Here is a 21,000-nt window from a genome sequence, read left to right as displayed (position 1 = left end):
AAAAATAAATTTGCCATGATCCTGGAATCCTGAGAGGATAGTGACCTATCAGGGACATCAAATTTTAGTCTATGTCAGGTCTGACGGTGTTGTCTAAATTTACAATACCTAGTAGGTTTATGCATCTAAGCTAAGAAGGTAACACAATATGTGTCCAGCATAATGATTAGATTTTCCCAATAATTTATGTTATTAGGCAAAACTAACGTGTTAGCTCTTCTAAGCCTTTACATGTTAGATAACATGTTAGCATATTAGCTCTTCCAAACCTTTACAAAGATTTTTTCTCATAGTTTATCAAAAACTTTTAGTTGTACTCAACGTGAGGGTTAACTTGCAAAAAGTTTTTTAAACAAACAGTAAAAATAACCATAACTACAAAAATCTAGTATGAACTACACAATATAAAAAATATGTATATTATGATACCAATAACCTAAATGAGAGGGTAAGGAAAAGAAATGTAAAGTTTATGAGTTCTATTCAAGTTAAATTGTTATAAGTTTAAATTAAAGTGTCATTAATTTAAGATATTTTAGCCCTGGCTGGCATAGCTCAGTGGGTTGAGCACGGGCTGGGAACCAAAGTGTCCCAGGTTCGATTCCCAGCCAGGGTACATGCCTGGGTTGCAGGCTATAACCCCCAGCAACCGCACATTGACGTTTCTCTGTCTCTCTCTCTATCTCCCCCCTTCCCTCTCTAAAAATAAATAAATAAAATCTTTAAAAAAAAGGAAAAAAAAGATATTTTATGTAAGTCTTAATGTAACCACAATGGAAAATCCTAAAGAAATTACACACAAAAAAAACACAAGAAGTCAAAGTATATTGATACAAAAATAAAAAAAAAATAACAAACAAGAAACAATGGATGTACACAACTAGAAAACAATTAACAAAAGTCATTACCTATTAATAACTAAAATGCAAATGGGTTTTAAAAAAACAAGATTCAACAACATGTTGCCTACAAGAGAGTCACTTTAGACTTAAGCATACATATAGACTGAGATTGAAGAAGAGAAAAAGATATTTTAAGCAAATAGTAACCAGAAAAAAAAAGCAGGGGTACCTCTACTTAAACAAAATAGACTTTAAACTAGAAATGGTAAAAAAGAAAAAAAAGCAGGTCATATGATAATAGAGGGGTCAATACATCAAGAAGATATGGCAACTGTACAGATTTATGCACTCAACGTTGGAGCACCTAAATATATAAAGAAGAACTAATGGTTTATCCAAATAGTCCAATCTTCTATTACAAACAAAAGTTCTATTATTTTGAATGTTATATATCCTAAAATCTCTAGTATTTATTTTCAAAATTCCTATTATACATTTTGACACTTTTTATTCTAAATTCCATGTTTCTCAAGCTTTCATATTTTCCAGCATTATTGGATTTTTTTTTACCCATTTCTGCTCTACTCTGGCTAATTGTTCAAAGCCTACATCAGTAAATTATTATCTCTTAATTTGTATCTGATTTGCTGTGTAAATCATTGATTAAATTTTTATTTTCAGTGACTTTATTTTTATTTTTAGAAATTAGATTTAACTTAACTAGTCTGTGTTCCCTTTCTGATTATTTTATTTATCTCAAGTGATAAGGGTTTCAATACTACCATAATCTCTCTTTATGGTTATTTACTTTTAAAATTTTTATTGTGAGCTGATCTCTATCATTTATCTTTCTTTTCTTCCTCCAAAGATTTTGTTGAAACTATCTTGTCAGAAAGATTTTGTATGTACTTCTGCAAAAAGTTCCAGTAATATCACATACCCAGAATTAGTGTTCATTTTATTTTCTAAATATTTGGAACCTAAGATATGTAGCTGATAAATATAAACCACACATTGCACAGTTGCTTGGGCTCATGGGAGTTTTTCTTTTCTTTTTCTTTCCTTTCTTTTCTTTTTTCTTTTCCTTTCCTTTCCTTTCTTTTTTTCCTTTCTTCTTTTCTTTTCTTTTCTTCTATTGTTGTTCAAGTACAGTTGTCTGAATTTCCCCCCCACCACAGCCATCCCCACCTCCCTCCCCTGATCCCAGCCCCCTTGGTTTTGTCCATGTGTCCTTTATAGTTGTTCCTGAACAACCTTCTCCCTTTTCCTCCCATTAACCCCTTCTACCTCCCCTCTGGTTCCTGTCAGTTTGTTCTTAATTTCAATGTCCCTGGTTATATTTTGCTTGCTTGTTTGTTTTGCTGATTAGGTTCCACATAAAGATGAAATCATGTGGTATTTGTCTTTCACTACCTGGCTTATTTCACTTAGCATAATGCTCTCCAGTTCCATTCATGCTGTCACAAAGGGTAGGAGCTCCTTCTTTCTTTCTGATGCATAGAATTCCATTGTGTAAATGGACCATAGCCTTTTGATCCACTCATTTACTGATGGGTAGGTACTTAGGTTGCTTCCAGCACTTGGCTATTCTAAATTGTGCTGCTATGAACATTGGGGTGCATAGGCTCTTTTGGATTGGTGTTTCAGGATTCTTAGGATAGAATTGCAACGTGAAATTGCCAAGTCAAAAGGCAGTGCTATTTTTAGTTTTCTGAGAAAATTCCATACTATTTTCTACAGTGGCTGCACGAGTTTGCATTCCCACCAACAGTGCACTAGGGTTCCCTTTTCTCCACATCATCTCCAACACTAGTTGTTTGTTGATTTGTTTATGATGGCCATTCTGACTGGTGCGAAGTGGTATCTCATTGCGGTTTTAATTTTCATCTTTCTGATGGCTAGTGATGCTGAGCATCCTTTCATGTTTCTGGGCCCTCTGTATGTTCTCATGGGATTTTTCTTAACTCACATTCCAGGAAGAAATGAAAAGAATAAATATTTCCCTGAGAAATCTTATAATTTTTATTTCTTTTATGGTTCTCCCTTTGATTTAAACACTTCTAGGTTTAAGACATTCATTTGTGGGTGGAAGGGCCTAAGTTCTAAATTTTCACACCTCTGGATTTAAAGCCTTCCTCATTTGTCCTTATGGGGGGTGGGGAACCCAGTTTCCAGACTAGACTATCTCAATTTAAGGACTATTGACATTTTAGGCCACATGATTCTTTTTTCTAGGTTGCTTTCTTATAATATGATGTTTAGCAAAATTTTTAGCTTCTGTTTACGAGATGTCATTAAAATTGACCACATCACACCATCCCCACAGTCGTGGCAACCAAAAATGTCTCCAGATATTGTCCAATGTCCAGGCAACATTCAAAATCATTCCCATTGTGAGAACCTGTGTTCTCAATTATTCATCTATACCCCTCCCAAATGCCAGCTGCCCCTGCTTTCCAGCTCCTCTCTTCACCAAAGTAGAGCTATAGCAATATCTCACACAACTATTTCAGTGTCCAAATACTCTTAATTTACTCCTGGAGCCTGAGAAATTCTCTTTCAATCAGGTCATCTCAGCCATGTATATTTAAATTCAATGTATATTTTTATATGTTTCCAGTGAAAGTTTTATTTATTTGTTTATTTATTTAGTGTGGGTCTTAATTGCAGAGGCAGGAAGAAATTCTCTGATTCTTCACAATGGTAAGCTAGTGCTGAAATCTGCTCTGTGAAAACCTGAAAAACTGATGTAATTTCACAAAAATCTGGTAAAATAATATCTTAAAGGCTATTTTACACCTCAGGAATATCAGAAACAACAAATATCCTTGTGAGTACCAGTAAGTTATTGAGATTCTACCACATGTAGAGAATGACTTTTCATAATTTAAAGATCTCCAGTCTAATGTATAGACTGTATGTTCATATTCATTAGTTATCTTTCCAACAACATTAGTGCTAGGAATATTAGACAGATACTGTCTGAGATGCTTTGTCCAATTACTTTGACCCTAAAAGGTGTAACCTGTTCAAAGAGAGATAAAATGCTAATTTTATTATTTTTGGTTTTATATCACAAAAGAATAGACATTGTTTATTATGTGAATTTTTACAATATAAGCAAATATAGAGAAATGCAATATATGAGCACAGCTAAATGCAGAATAGTGACTTTTTTCCTTTTCAAGAGGCCGTGATTCCCATTTATAGTAAAATAAAGAGACTGCACAGAGGCACAGATATAGAAATAGGTTGGCCATTAGCTCCACAATTTTTCTTAGAAATGATCCGTAAATTCATTTCCCCCCGTTACTTACCATAAAGCATACATTCTTATAATGTACTTCTTTAAGTATCAAAATATCCCAACATAAATTCTTGGGTAGTTAGTAAATAATATGTAATAATAAAAAGACCATTGGATTTAGTCAGAAACCCTATTGTATGATCTGAGACAATTTTCCTAAATTTTCCAAGTTTCAGTTTCTTTGATTACAACAATTACTTTTTTATTCAATGGTTTTATTGTTTAGTGAGATATTTGTGTATTTTTTTAAATGAACTTTACAATGACAAGATATCACATACTTTATAGAAAAATCTATAGAAAATGTTGAATTTGAGATCTTCCAAAATCACAGATGCAAATAATGGATAAAATAAAACTTCAGGTTTTTAAAATGTTTACTTCACATTCCTAACATCAGAGTTTATTGCCTATGCCCAACAGGAAACTAAGTAGTCAAGAATCCAGTCACATACGCTACCATTTCTTAAACTCTGAAGTGAAATGGGTCCAGTTACAGAAATAAAACCTTTTAATATTTGTTTTTGCCAGACACAGGCAGTCAAATTCCTTCAAAAGGCTGCTGCTATTTTGTTATTCTATTGTAAATGTCTTTTCAGTTACTATGATATGATTCTGGGCTGTCTTACTAAAATTATTTCAGGATAATTATAGAAGCATAAAACTCTTATTTGTCAGTAAGAGAAAAAATATCCATCAGACCACATCATTTTCCAGACTACTTGTAGATCAGGCAGTGACTGCAGGGAGGGAGCATGAATTATCTGCAACTTATTTTGAATTATTCAATATCTACCATGCATGATTCTAATTGTATCAAAGGCATCTCAGTTAAAATAAGCAGCTTTTCAGCTAATCTTCTTCCATCAGTAACTTTATATCACTACTGACTTATGTAAGAGAAACCCATTTTTATTGATTATATGTGTGTGTACAGACACACATGATAATATAGATATAAATGGGATATATATATATATATATGGATTTCTGATAAGACTAAGAATACATAATGAGGAATAATGAATTAGGTCTTCTTCCATTGAAAGTGATAAACATTTCTTTTTTTCTTCATACAGAATAGTACCTAATGTACGTTAGGTGAACATTATGGTGAACACTGGACTGAATCAGAAGGGCAATTGGAGAATGGTTGTGAACAAGTAGGGCAGGGAGATAGGATGGATAAGAGAATGCCTTGATTTTCCCCTAAAGGTTGGCATGAGAAGGTAATTCTCCTCTACATCTTTTTTCTCTATTCTGTCCTTATCCCTGGTCAGTTAGAGAAAGGCTGTTCCTCTAGAGAAGACAATATCATTTCATAGGGAGAATAAAACCTTTCTTTGCATTATCCCAATTCTTTAAATTGTTGCTTAGTGTCGCATGGGAAAACATCATAGGCAATAGGACCCCTGAAGATTCATTAATAGTTTCTCACACACCACATATCAAGTCACCGGTCTCTCACCTTCTCTTTTCAAATCACACTTAACCATTAGTCCAGCTAGGACTAGCAATATGTGTATCAAATTACAACATATAGGAATGTATAATGCCAGCAATATCAAATAACCCAAACCTTTTGTAACCCTAAAAAAATACTTTGAAATTGTCATTATCAATTTGGTGTTTTGGTACACACAGAAAGTAAATTCTAACAAAATGGTCATACCCTCATCTTAACCCTGAAAGTTTTAAAAAGCATCTTTCTGCTTGTATCATCTTCTCACCCTCGCCTAACCGTGCGGAAGCTTATTTCTGGTTAAACCTCTTCACCATCAGCTACTACCTCCTGCATAATGAAACTAATGGTGTTCCTTTAATACCTGTTAAGATGGATTACTCCCACCCTAAATTTATCCTTTTTGTCTCTTTACAATGTTCCATGGAGCTTTAAAGACAATTTAGAATGCCAAGATGTCACCATCATTATTTAGACAAAGCAATCAGGATCCCAAAATAAAATATGATCACTGAAGCATATTCTAATTTGCAGTACAAATCCCATCATAAAGTAGGAATACTTGAGGAAATGATGATATTGTAGGTCTGAATTCATTGCTGCATATCACAGAGCATGGTATCTGGGGAAACCGAGTAGGCAAAGGAAATAGAAGAAAGAACAATAGGAAGTTTCTGTAGTGTCCCTTGTGTGTATCTCCAAGATCTATTCAATTCATTCTAATTGTCTAGAATCCACCTACTGTGAACTGACAGACTTGTGAATAAATAGTATATTGAAAAGGGCTCCAGTTATCCATTGCTAAGTAACAAACCACATCAAAATTTATGGCTTAAAGCAACAACTTGTTATTTTCTGTCAGACTTCTGTGGTTTGACTGAGTTTGGCTGGCAGCTTTCACATGAGTTATCTGAACAGACTGTGCTCAGATGGTCTGTGAGGCTGGAGTCATCTGAACCCTTGACTGGGATGGACTGAGAGATGGCTCACTCAATGTGAGTCAGATGTGAAATCAACTGGGCTTGTTAACGAGAGAACCCAAATGCATCCCCTTTGAATGGCTTGGACTTCTCACAGAATGGTGACTGGATTCTAAAATGAATTCTCCAAAGCAAGTATTATAAGAAGCCTAGGAAAAGCTGTGAAGCCTTTTCTGAACCTGCCTCGGAACTACAGTAACATCATTTTCACTGTAGAGAAGTCAAGCAAATCATAAATGCAAAGGGAGATGAAATAAAGTCCAGCTTTCTATGTGAGGAGCAGCATGTACAAAAGGCAGGAAAGAAATTGATGGCAGCCATCTCTTCAGCTTAACTACAACAAGAGATTAATTGTGGCTCTATGTTTTCAATACCTTGGGGAAACAACTTTTATAAGTAATTCAAACTGACTGACTCTTCTTCAGAAATTACAAATTACATATGAAGGCAGAATTTTACAACGGTGGACCCCCTCATCTACAGGTAATTTCTGAATTTTCCTTACTCCCATTAACATTCAATCCATATATTTAATATCACTTAGTGTCTCTTTCCATTGTGCTAAATATACTTATTGACCCCCACATACCATTTTAATTCCTTGAGGTTCTGGCATTCTAAAGATAAATTGAGCGGCATATGTCCAAGGATGCAGCTTGTATCACCTGCACCAAATTTACAGCAGGGCAAGTTCTGAGCAATTTCATGGTTTTGTCTTCCTCAAAAGCTAGCTTCTTTTTATTTCTCCAACACAACAGGATTCAAAAGTTCCTTTAGGCCACAATCCATTGCTATTGAAAGTTAAATAAATAAAGAATAATTGAGATTTCAGGTCTCCTCTAAGAAACAGTATGACCTTCTTACAAGGACTTCTCCCTAAAACTTGGTCCTTCCTTCACATTTAATTTCTCTGCACCTTGAATGAACTTTGTTTACTCAAAGAGAGTAAAATATCTACTGTCATATCCATTTGCTCCTGATTCCATCTCAACTGAAATAACTTCTCAGTTCCTAAAGCTACCCTAATAATAATATAAAAAATCACTTGAAACTTTCATTAACATCACCCAACCTACTGATGTCTGGCCCACCTTAAGAAAATATATTATTAAATTGAGTTAGCTGAGGTTCTAGAAAACAACTTCCATACCTACAGACATCAGATTATGCCCAACAGATGTAAGGGGACTTTGGCTGAGTAGTGGCACCTACACATAGAGAATTTAAATAGGATTCTTCAATATTACATAATAAATCCTCAAAACAGATTTTAATAGATTTCCACATAATTTGAAATTCTCAGAGTTTCTCGAGGTAGAACTCTGCCTGTGATAAATGATCTTAAAATTTAAGAACATGGATAAATATGCTCAGGCTCAATAAATAAATGCTTATTTTTTTAACCACAGCTAGACTCTTAAAGAGCAGAAATACTGGTGGAGATTTTTTTCAGTACAAACGGTATTTCCACTCAGGCATTGGACTAAGTGAGAGGAGATTTTAAAAGATCTTGACATCCTAGTAGAGTTGAGACTGTGTCACCATTCTATTTTAAGTTCCTCATCTATGCAAATTGAACCATAAACATAGTTTCACAAGCATTTAATAAACATTTATAAGCAGGGAATTTTCTCTTGTATAAAGATATACAAAAGACTTCAGGGCTTGAATAAATACTCAAAATGAAATATGTGCTATCAAAAGACCTGATACAAAGAGGAATCCTTGAACTTTCCCTATGCTTGCCTCTATTACTCAGGATAAAGTTCTGAAAACCAAAGCTTCAAAACACCCACATCTACATACATGATTTACTTATAATTACATTATTATCTATGTCAACAATACTTTACTGTTCTGTTGTTTTCATTACCATACCTTTACTATTCCAGGAAACATTTGCCAAAGAAATAATGATTGTTTATTACAAGCCTTTCTCCAAATTTTCCAATTTCCCTTCAACCCTTCAATAGGAAGTAACAACAGATACTTTAGGCCTTCAGACTTTTTGAATCTGTCACCTCAAAATTTTTGTGTTGCTATCTTCACCACTTCTAAATTGTTATATTATACTCTTTTCCCATTTCTAATGAGCTGTTTCACTGAAAAACCCAGCTTAAACCAAACTTCTTATTCTTATTAAAATTGGCATTGTCTTTTCTCTGAGAACAACAGAGCTCTGCTGAGGTGTCATTTTCCCATACTGCAGTGAGAAAGTCATTCAACAAACTGTGCTGAGGATGTTTAAGTGCAAACTAATCTTTCATACCAAACAACAGAAAGGAGTGAAGTTGGAGTGGGCATGCAAATATGGTATCAAATGGTCAAAAATGTTGCTACTGTTTTTCCTTCTAACTCAGCTCTATAAAGCAGTGTGGTCAAAGGGATCTAATACTTCCTGAAATACTGAGGTCAGATCCTGGCTTTTATGCCCTATCTAAAGCTTTCCAAGTTATTTGGCTTTTACCAACAGGCAATGTTCTCAGAACATCTCCCCTAATATGGCCAGGTCATGGCAGGTAGAAACATAGATGATAGATAGATCATTAATAGATACATAGACAGATACATACATATAGATGATAGATATAGGCTGTTTCTGTTCTTGGCTCCCACTCACTTTGAAACAAGACATAGTATTTGGCACAACTCAAAAGCAGATTCAATCTTTTAACACATTAAAATATCAATATCTTTTTGAAGATTTATTCCATAGGAGGAGGAACAAAAGTATAACACACATAGCACAAGCTTAATAAAATCCTTATTAGACATATCCATTCTTCTGTCCTCAAAGTTCATAAAATGAGCAAACTACCTCTTCCCCTTTCTTGTCCCTCCCATTGCAAGTAAACCCTCTCTATATTATAAAGCAGCCCAGACCTTCCTACTTTTTAGATAAAACTCTTCTCCCTTGGAATGCAATGTGAGGGACAATCTAGTGTTCCTCAAGCCAGAGCTTTTAAAAGGGGAAATCTAACCTCTTCAGAAGATTTTATCATAGCATTTAACCCAAATGCAACAAATACATTCCATTTATACAACATTCAAGTTGCCAGACCTCTGCAATTCAATTTGACTAAATCCAAATCATCTGTATACTAAAAGTTAAGCAATGTTCTAGCAGAAAAAGAAGTGCTTAATCAAGAAGTAGCAGAAGCCTATGGACAAATATTCAATGACCTAAAAAGTTAAAATGAGGATTAATTGAACTGACAACTTGGGATGTGTGTGTGTGTGTGTGTGTGTGTGTGTGAGAGAGAGAGAGAATGAGAGAGAGAGAGATTTAATAGTGAAAAGCTAACTATCTTTACACTGATTTCTAAGGTAATTTGCTTTTTTGTTTATTCAGACACATGAGAAAATAGCTGGATATGCTTTACATTTAGGAAGTAAAATTGAACACTGCTTAAAGATAATAATAGATATACTATATAAATATATGTATAGTGACACCTACATTAATGTTTAAAATATAATGATATTAATGTTGTGTCTTAAATCCTTGTGCTCTTTAAATTAGAAAGATCACTAGAGTAATCTGGGAGGAGGTTAAAAAAAAGCCATTTGATGGAGTGGTAAATCTCTGGATTTAAAAAGAAACATGATTAATAGCTCTTTCACTGATTAATTGTGTTTAAGCCTGGCCTAATCTTACTCTCATTTAAAATTTCAGGCTTTTTTTTTCTTTCCCAGCAAAATGAAAATGATGAAAATGTTGAATTAAGAAAAGGCTTAGCTTTATTCTACCTGTGGTCACCCTGGGTATATTTTTGTTTTAGAAAGTGTGGCTGTGACCAAAATTCACCTTAGTTTTATACAAATATGTAATCACCATGGTTGAGATGCATCAATTTAGCACCTGCTTAACAATAATTTGGTTGGCTTTTTGTTGTTGTTGCTGCTATCATTCTGGGAAAACAAATTTTCTTTGCTTATAGTCACTGTTCTGAGGTATGTGCATCAAACAATAGGCAGTTTTCAACCCTCTTTGACAGGTACAATTATATGCACCCAGACACCCACACAAATAAGCCTGATGAAGTCAGACATCTGTTTTCCTACTCATGCCATTCTGATCTACCTAGTACCTCATGATATTCTTTTCACTAGTGGAGAGTGAGAAATGGTGAGTTCTCAGGAATTAATTCTGAGTCAGTCTGCAGACAGCCCAGTCAACAATTATTGTCATAAGCAGACACAAAGACACAGGGTGACAAGAGAAGATACAGATCCAGAGAACAGTGCCAGACCATTCAGACAGCAGGGAGGAACTGCTGGCCATTAACTCCAGAATTTACCCTAAAAATCTGAGTTACCTACTGGTACAAGTTGACATCTCATTTTCTATACTGTGGGAATGCATAAGGTTTTAAATAAAGGTGAAATAGTCTCTACTATTTAGTGCCATAGTCAGAGATTAGGAGAGTCTATTACCAAGATTTCAATTCTCCACAAATTAATTTACAGATTTAGTGAAATCCCAGTCAAATGTCAGCCCAAATGCCTGGTGATAGCAAAGAGGTTGGGGGAAGGGCCACATGCTTGTTTAGTTCCCCTATATCACACCTAATGGAGCATTGTGGCTTTTTCTGCCAGTCACGTGCCACATGTGCAATTCTCATTTCTATTATATTTTATTGGTTATGCTACTAAAGTTGTCCTGATTTTACCCCCTTCACTTCCCTACACCCCAAAGCCCCCACTCCCTCAGTCAAACCCCACTTCTTTGTTCATGAGCCATGTGTATAAGTCCTTTGGCTACTCCATTTCCTACACTGTATTTACATCCCCATGGCTTTTCTGTAACTGTCTACTTGTACTTCTTAATCCCCTCACATATTCACCCATTTCACCAAACCCTTTTCCCATCTGGTAACCATCAAAACGCTATCCTTATCCAAGATTCTGTCTCTGACTTCTTGTTTGCTTAGTTTGGTTATTTTTATCCAATTGTTGATAGTTGTGTGTTTATTGCCTTTTTTTGTTCATGGATTTGATCTTTTTTATTAGATAAGTCTTTTTCACATTTCATATAATAATGGCTTACTGATGATGAACTCCTTTAGTTTTTTTCTTGTTGGGAGGCTTTTTATCTGTCCTTCAATTCTAAGTGAGAGCTTTGCTGAATAGAGCAATCTTGACAGTAGGTCTCCACTTTTCATGATTTTGAATATTTGTTGCCAATCCCTTTTAGCCTATAAAGTTTCTTTTGAGAAATCAGCTGACAGTCTTATGGGAACTTCCCTGTAGGTAACTAACTTCTCTGGCTGTATTTAAGATTCTCTCCTTATTTTTAGCCTTTGGTGTTTTAATTATGATGTGCCTTGCAGTGGGCCTCTTTGCATCCATTTGGTTTAGGACTCTGTGGTTCCTGGACTTGCATATCTATTTCCTTCATCGGATTAGGGAAATTGTCTTTCATTACTTTTTAAAAATATCTTTACAATTTCTTGCTCTTTCTCTTCTCCTCTGGCACCCCTATGAGGCAAATGTTGACCCTCTTGAAGTTGTTCCAGAGGCTCCTTGTACTTTCCTCATTTTTTTATTCTTTTTTCCTCTTATTGTTCCGATTGGTTGTTTTTTTTCTTCCTTATGTTCCAAATCATTGATTTGAATCTCTGCTTCTTCCACTCTACTGTCAATTCTTTGTGAATTGTTATTTATTTCAATTAGTGTGTCCTTCGTTTTTTCCTGGATCTTTTTTATGCTGTTGAGGTCCTCACTAAGTTCCCTGAGCATCCTTATAACTAGTGTTTTGAATTCTGCAGTGATAGATTGCTTATCTCCATTTTCTTCAGTTCTTTTTTTCTGAAGTTTTGATGTGGTCTTTCATTTAGGACATGTTTCTTTTGTCACCTCATTTTTTCAGCCTCCCTAGTGTTCCATCCTATGTATTAGGTAGAGCTGCTATGACTGCCTGTCTTGGTAGTATGGCTTAATGTAGTAGGTGTCCTGTAGGGTCCAGTGGCATAACCTCCTCTATCACCCAAGCTGGGTACCCAAGGTGTGCTCTTCAGGTTGACTGAGTACACCCTTCTCTTGTAGTTGAAACTTGATTCCTATTGGCAGTTCAATGGGAGGGATTTACTCAGGCCAGTCAGCTGCAAGGACTGGCTGTGACCACTGGCCACCAACCTCTTCCCTTTGTGGAGGATCAGCTGTGCAGGTGCAGGGTTGTGATGCTCTGACATGGTCTACAGCTGTCCAGTGACTGTGCAGGCTCTGGGGTGTCCTGGGTGGTTAGGACAGGATCAGTCCCCCACTGTGTTCCACCTGAGAATACCTGAAATAAGTTACGAAGTAATCTGCAGATACTTTTACTTCTACTGGGCTTGGAAGCTCTGAGGTGAAGCCAAACTCTGGTCCAAAGCTGGCTGCTGCTAGCACCAAGCCTGTGGCCACTTAGCAAGTGGTATACTGGCTGGGGGTCCTTGAGGCTTGCTGTTGTTTATGTGAGTGAATTTTGAAAAATGTGAAGCCTAAGGAGAGACCAGCCATTCATATGGAAAAAACATTGGTAACAGCCTAAGTTGGCCCATTATGTTTGATGAGGTGAAGCCTGGGGGATTCATCAGGGCAGGGCTAACAGTGTTAACTATGTTCATGGAGTCTCAGCTATGGCCCCTGTCTGCAAGCTCTATGGCTCTGTATGGGGGAGGGCCCAGAAAAAGAACAATGGCCCCTACTTGCCTTTCTGTCTGATAGAAAGCTTTATCCTAGCTTTGGTCCTGATGCCAGTCACTTCATTTACTTTCCATGTGCCACTGGGGTCATTTAAACTGCATCCTAGTGCTGGAGCTCAGAGGCAGTGAGTCTGAATGTATCTGTATGCTGCCCCTTTAAGAGGAACTCCATGAGATTCCAGTAGTTATTTTAGACTCCAACCCCACTGGTTTTTACAGCTAAAAGTTATGGGGGCTTATATTCCTGGCACTGGAAATCTGACCTGGGGGGCCTGCTGTGGGACTGGGATTCTTCACTCCTGAGCTATCTCTTCTGAATTTTTATCCACCACATGTGGATGTGGGACCAGCACAATCTGCATCCCTATGTTCCTTATCTATGCATCTCCTTCCTAGGTGGATGTGGTTTCTTTAGTTCTGTCATTGTCAGACTTCAGTCGCTGTTTAGCTCAATTTGTGACAGTTCTGAGTGATGGTTGTTCTATAGTTTAGTTGTAATTTTGATTTTGTTGTGTGGGGAGATGAACCATGTTTACCCACACCTCCATATTGACTGGAAGTACATTCCACATTTTTTATTGTAATATGAGAATTATTTGAGAATCTATTAATGCAGTGCCAAATAAATGATGAGCAGAATAAGTCATATGTGATATCAGTTATGGGACAGAATCAAAGGCTGGCGATTATTAAAATAAAGGAAGTAAATTTGGCAATAAATAATATACATATATACTAATTGGTTAGAGACAAGTTGTTGATATATCTTGATGGGATAGTATGATCAATAAGGGAGAGAGAAAAAGGCCATATTGCAAATATGTGATTCATCAGGTGGGAAGGATCTAAGACTATAATTTTAATAATAGGATTCAGAATACCTTCAAATTAGGAGTTTCAAGTTTATGTAAAAAAAAGTTGGAGTCAAGGCTGGCAAAGTGGGAGCTAAAAGTTTGGGGCTAGCTTATGGTGTGCCTCCATCAAAATTTCTGATTTTTTGAGCAGTGGAAAATCTTTAAGATTTGGAGAAATTGATTCTAATTAGTGTTTATCTAGATAATTTTAACAACATAAAATAAATTAGATTGGAGATAAGGGGTAAGCAGAGTTTGGGCACAACTATTAGATACTGCAAGAAAATTAAATTGCAGGGACTTAGTGTGAGGAGATTTGAATAGAGGAATTGCACTAAGATTAAAAAGAAGAAAACAAATGCAACAGTCATGATCAGAAACAACTGATAGGAATTACTAACTACTTAATTATGTTGGTAATGTGAGAAAAAATAGTCAGCATTGACTTAAATGTGATGAGCTTTAGTGGCAGGGGAAGCAATGTATCTTACAAAGAATAGAGTTCAGAGCATTAGCCAATTTGTAAGAAAAATAATGAATTCATCTTTAGGTATATTTTAAGTGTGAAGCTACAAAAATGATGCCTTAGGATGAAGTACCTTGGTACTCAGGCAAGAAGGAGAGTAATATATTTACATTTGAAAAAATATAATGAGGTTGGCGGTAATTTGATAATTAGTTTCTTTTATGGCAACTTTCATCTTTATATCCCATAGTTTTTAATGCACTGCTTCAATCATGTTAGAAGATTCATAAATGATTTCCCAGTGAAAAAAATTAATAGATGATTGAAATTTCAAAGGAAGAGTTTATAGACTTTTATAAGTAGGAAACTAAAAATTGATTTCTGTTGGAGTTGTATATTTGGGGAACAGGGACCAGCCCAAAAATCTAAAAGTACATCAAAAGATGGTAGGAGTATAATGAGAATATAGTACTAAGGAAGCTAAGCAAGTAGATAATTCTTAGGAAGAAAAAGTAAAAAAATAAATTAGAACTTGGTAGAGATTCAAGACAAAGAATAGAAAATATATCATGGCTTTTGGCCTAAAGGAACCTTTTGTGGCCATGTAAAAAGCTAGTAATTTTAATGAGAGAAAAAAGTAGAAGCCATATTATAAAGGAGCTAGTGAACGATTAAATACTGAGGATGCAGAAACAGCCAGCAGGAAAACTTCTTGATTCATAAGTCTAAGAATGAAAGAAGAAAGAGATAGCAATGATGGTAGTTCCAAACACCATGAGTGTTGGGAGAAAATTATTTACGAAATTAGAGATTTCAACTTATCAAAACAAAGAGAAGCAAGATAACTCTTTTAAAGACATGTTTCACTCTTGATTTTATTTAAAACTAGTTGTTTTCTGCCTTATTATGTTGTACATCCCATTACATTGCTAGCTTAGTTATTAAAGAAAACATGTATTGGCAAATGCACTGGCTTTCTACTGACTCTTTATTGATGCTGTAATCTGTGTGAAGTGTTAAACTGAATAACTCTAATTTCATGGGATGGATTATACTGGAAAAGAATAAATTGATAGTAAAGAAAGAGAAAGACCTAGAAAACACATTTTTTCTCAGTAATATATGGTTAGCTATAATTGATTATTGCTGTTCTAATAGATCTTGAAATCCTGCCTTATGAAGTTAAATGGATTGGTGGAATTAGTAAGAGTTATTTAAAGTTTTACCTCATTTACTGTGATTTAGGAAGCCAGATGTACAATGGAAAAATCCTAAGCACTTTACCAATGTCACTGCCATATAAGTCAAATACAGCCAGCCATTTCTCAAACTATGATATTTTAAATTTTTTTCTGATACGTGCCTATGTGTGTGTTTATGTGTGGATAATATTTATACATGGAAAATGCATTTTAAATTGCAAAACACTGTTAAAATAATTTTTATTTTACTCACTATAAATCCTATTGTACAGATGAACTTGACTAAACCCATTGGGCAAGGCAGTTGATGTTTAGTTTTCTTTTCTCCGGTATATAAAACTCTTGCATAAATTAATCTTACAGAGGAAGACATATGTTAACTCCTGCTTTAATTCTGAGGTTCCCAAACAAGCCCTATTTAACTAGGAAGCAATCTTTGAAACAATAAAAATAATAATAATATAAAATATCTTATAAATACACTTTATAATTTAAAACGAATTTACATTAATTCTATGGTTATATTTTTCTCTATACTCAAGATCAATAATGAAGTTCAATGGATAAAATGCCTTATTCAGTTTGGGTATAACATGAAGGAAACACAAAACAGTATTAACCATCTACCCCAACTAGACAACTTTATATACTTATTAAAGATTTATTTCTAAAGAGGCAAAATCACTGTTCTTATTTTATTGGCTTTTCTTCATCTATAAGAGTGTGGAGAAGAAATTAGGATGAGTAGAACTAACTAAGATATTAAAAAGACTTTCCAAACCAAACAAAAAATTCAGATCTTGCACATTTATCAATGGCTACAAATTGTCTCTATGATCTTATTAGGCACACACTTTGAAATGGTGAGTCAAACTATAGGAAGCAATAATTATTGAATAACTACTACTCTGAAAGTATGAAAATAAGAAGCCATAAATCTCTGGAAAACATTACACTCATATTCCATATCTGTGTTAGGAACACCCATGCATTTCTGTTAAACACTTGCAAGTCCACAGAGTGCTTTTATCTACAAGGTCACATTTAACACAAACTCTGTGAGATGGGTTTATGTTGACCCTTTCAGAACTAGATGCAGATACTAAAAGCAGTCACTGGACTTTCTCATAGCCACAACCAGACTGAGTGGTAGGGACAAGTACAATAGTTAGGCCACATGGCTCCTAGGCCAAGACTCTAGGATGGCAGCTGGAATGGTGGCAAGCAAAGACAGGAAAGGATAAGGAAATGGATTCAAGTCTTAATTCTCCACCTGACTAGTGATCTTGCAGGCTTTGTTACAAGTGTTTAGGTCTTTAAAGGTTCTTTCTTTAGGGTTTTAGTGAGGTTTAAATGAGCTAATGTTTATAAAAGCACATTGTAGCATTAAAATTCTATAGAAATGCTAAGAGTGTGATATATTTGCCAAAGGGAAGCTGAGCTGATATTTGAAATGGCCTTTGGGGGGATATTTTCCATGGGAAAGAAATTGCCTGTGAAACAGTTCCAATTGCCATTGAAAATCCTGCTGACAAATATGGCAGATCCTAGGAAGACATACCCAGATATTGTCTTTTTATTCTTGCAATATCTCTGTGACTCAGGAAGTGGAGCAGCTGCTGTGGTTACTATCACTATTACAATAATTCTGAAATTGTTGATGGGAAGAGCAGGAACAAGATGATATGACTGGTGTGTGTGTGTGTGTGTGAGAGAGAGAGAGAGAGAGAGAGAGTTCAATGTGTGGCATGTAAAAAGCATTCAATAAATGGTATTATTGCTGCTATGGTTTTTTTTTTCAAGATGAACCAATAAATTTTTTATCATACAGAGCACAAAAAATTCACTTACATGGTTTCAAAGTTAACATGGCTACTAATTTTTAAGAACCTATCTCTTTTTTAGTTTTGATGGAACAAAGAATATTCACAATTACATGAGAAGATATTGAAATCATCCACCCTTTTCAACTATGTATCAGTGTACAGCTGGATTTTCTTTCTTTTCTCTCTCTCTCTTTTTTACTGTTGTTCAAATACAGTTGTCTCCATTTTCCCTCCACTACTCCTCCCTACTACAGCCATCCCATCTCCCATCCTTAATCCTATCCCCCTTTGGCTTTGTCCATGTGTTATTTATATGTGTTCCTTGATGACCCTTCCCCCTTTCCCTATATTATTCCCTCCCATCTCCCCTCTGGTTATTGTTAGTTTGTTCTTTATGCTATTTTATCCACAGAGATCAAGTGTTAGTTATTCAAAGGTAATCTCCTAGTCTGGGTAGGTTCCTTTAATGTCAAGGGACAGTGTGGAAGAGAGATCTTTGGTTTACTTTGGCTTGGGATTCATTGACTAAGTAGGATTAACTATTAGTGACATGATAAAAAAGAAATAATAGTATTTTAAAATGTTGAAAGTAATATGCTGGGAAATTTTTAGAATAACAGTGATAATAATTAATATTAGCTGAGCTCTTATGGTGTGACAGACATTATAGATGCCTTTGTGAGCATTGTGTCATTGGAATCTTGCAAAACCCCATAAAATTGGCATCTTTACAGATTTTTTAATGAAGAAACCAGGCACATATCTAGAAAGCGGTTAAGTTTGGCTATGAACCCAGGTAGTTCAATTCCAACTTGGAACCCCTACAAAACCATGCTATTCTCCTTCTCAAAATACTATTGAAGTTTAGACTGAATTAATAGGAATATAGTTTTTAGGAATAGGAATTTAATGGATACTCTTTTACAATGCTTACCAAACCACTAGAGTCTCAAGAAAACAATGAACATTAAAGATAAATATTGCTTTGGTGCAAGACCACCAGGAAAATGAGGACACTTGAGTCCACATCACCTAGGAGTATTTGAAGTGGTATTTATTTGACATAATAATATACATGAGTTATATTTAAAGGACTGTCAGTAGAAGAGAAATTAGAATACATTCTTAAGGAATATTTTAGGAATCTGGTGTAGAAGTTATATTGAGATGATATCAGCTCTGAATATATGCTGGAAGTTGCTTTTGAACAAACCAAACATAATGTAACAGTCTGATTCCAAGTGTCTCTTCATCTAGTCCTGTGTTATTGGTGATGTTTAAGCATCATTTTTTTATCTGGTGTGTAGCAGAGCACATTTAGACATACAATGGGGATCTGACTTAAAGACTCTTCCAGAATTTGGTTTAGAAGATTTTAAGAAATGGCCAATTAGGCCTCAAAACTCTGTTCTGAGAACTGGAAACTACACACGTGTTCACAGACTTCCCCTCACCCCAAGTCTACTATAAGAATTAAGTCCTGCCCTGGCTGGTGTGGCTCACTGGATTGAGTGATGGCATGTGAACCAAAAGGTCACTGGTTCCGAGTTAGGACATATGCCTGGTTGTCAGGCCAGGTCCCCAGCGCAGGAGGTGTGAGACTCAACTACACACTGACGTTTCTCTTCCTCTTTCTCCATCCCTTCCCCTCTCTCTAAAAATAAATAAATAAAAACTCTTTAAAAATTAATAAATGCCCTTTGCCCTTTATGTTCCCTATCTCCATCCCTCTTTGAATGCAAGGATGCCCTTTTCCTACAAGATAGGAGATTTTAATCTACATAAGAGAAAAGGAGGTGAGTTATGGAGTGTAGTAGGGGTATACATACGGCCAGTACATTGAAGAAAATTGAACAGGATCGCCTGAGAGTTGTTCAGATGATACATGGGAAAGTGGTTTGATACACATTTATGGTTTCTTAAGATAAATACCCAGAAATGGAATTTCTGGATGTATGGCAGCTCTATTTTTAATTTTTGAGGAATCTCCATATTTTTTTTCCATAGTGGCTGTACCAATTTACAATTCCAGCAACAGTGTATGAGGGTTCCCTTTTCTGAAATAAGTTTCTGTGACCAAAGTTATCCTAGGACCATCTAATGTCCTAGAGAAGCAAAGGTTTAAAAAAAAGTATGTTTCTTCAAATAACTTCATTCTGAGACTGAATCATCTTTTTGGCTTTCTAGAGTAAGGAGGACTACTAGGAAAGATTTGAGATTTCAGCTCCAGTATACAGCTATACTCAACTGGAATAGTAGTCATCACCACATATGAGTCAAACATGTATTTTCATCCTGATGAGGAAGGGTCCATCAAATCAAGAATTAGGCAAAATTTTTAAAGAATTCTGAGGAAATGATATCCTAGTAATATTTTCATAGTTTGGAAAAGACCCTATTTATTTCTTAAATTTTTAACCAGAAACATAAACTTATGCATGTTCCCTAACTTGAGCAAAACTCAGCAAAATAGCTTATACATTATGAACTATAAAGCTGAAGCTTATGGTTTGTTTTGTTTTATTTTTCCCTAAACTTCTTTAGATATCAATTCATATCACATGATTATTGAGAGACTGTCTTATCTTATTTATCCATTTAAGACTTTTGGCTTTGCTTCCTTGATCAAGATTATGTCATCTACCAATTAAACAGACTCTGAAATGATGATGGTACAGGTTACTGATAACTATAAAGTTAAGACAATAGTGATAAGTAGTAAGTCAAGGATTGAAGCATGATCTTGATACTTGTAATATCACTAGGATATAAGAAATATACTCCTAATTTAAAAAAAATATGCACACACATACACACTTCTCCCACACCTGTGGAATGGAATACAAGGACTGTCCAGAAATTATCCATCCGTGTATTATGAAAAAGAGAGGCATTTATTGAAGAAGATACAAAATACAAGAAACATTGTACATAAGACAAGGATGCCTTGGTCCCCTTCAGAGTAGGTACCGTGGAACCTCACACAGTTCTCCCAATAGACAATATCTGCCCTGTTATATTTTCTTGAATCTCATCGATGGTCTGAAATCTCTTCCATTTCAAAGGTGATTTTAGTTTTGGGAAAAGCCTGAAATCTCAGGGCACCAAACATGGGCTGTAGGGGGACTGAGTCACCTAGATGCTTTGAATTTTCACCAAAAAACTTCACAAGATATGATGCATGAGTGGCATGTTGTTGTGATGAAGCTGCCAATTACCAATTGCCCATAGTTGGAGCCTTCTGAATTATCTGAATAGTTTCCATGGAAGAATGTTCAAGCTCAATGCAAAATTTGATGCAGATTTCTTGCTCTACTTGCTCAGTCATTTTTAATGTGCCAGTCACACAGTACACATGCTCACTCAACACCATCT

Source organism: Phyllostomus hastatus, unplaced genomic scaffold, assembly GCF_019186645.2.
Source record: "Phyllostomus hastatus isolate PE091 unplaced genomic scaffold, TTU_PhHast_1.1 phas_contig_38, whole genome shotgun sequence".
NCBI lineage: Eukaryota > Metazoa > Chordata > Mammalia > Chiroptera > Phyllostomidae > Phyllostomus > Phyllostomus hastatus.
The sequence above is the reverse complement of the archived record's forward strand: the minus strand, read 5'-3'. Positions refer to the sequence as shown.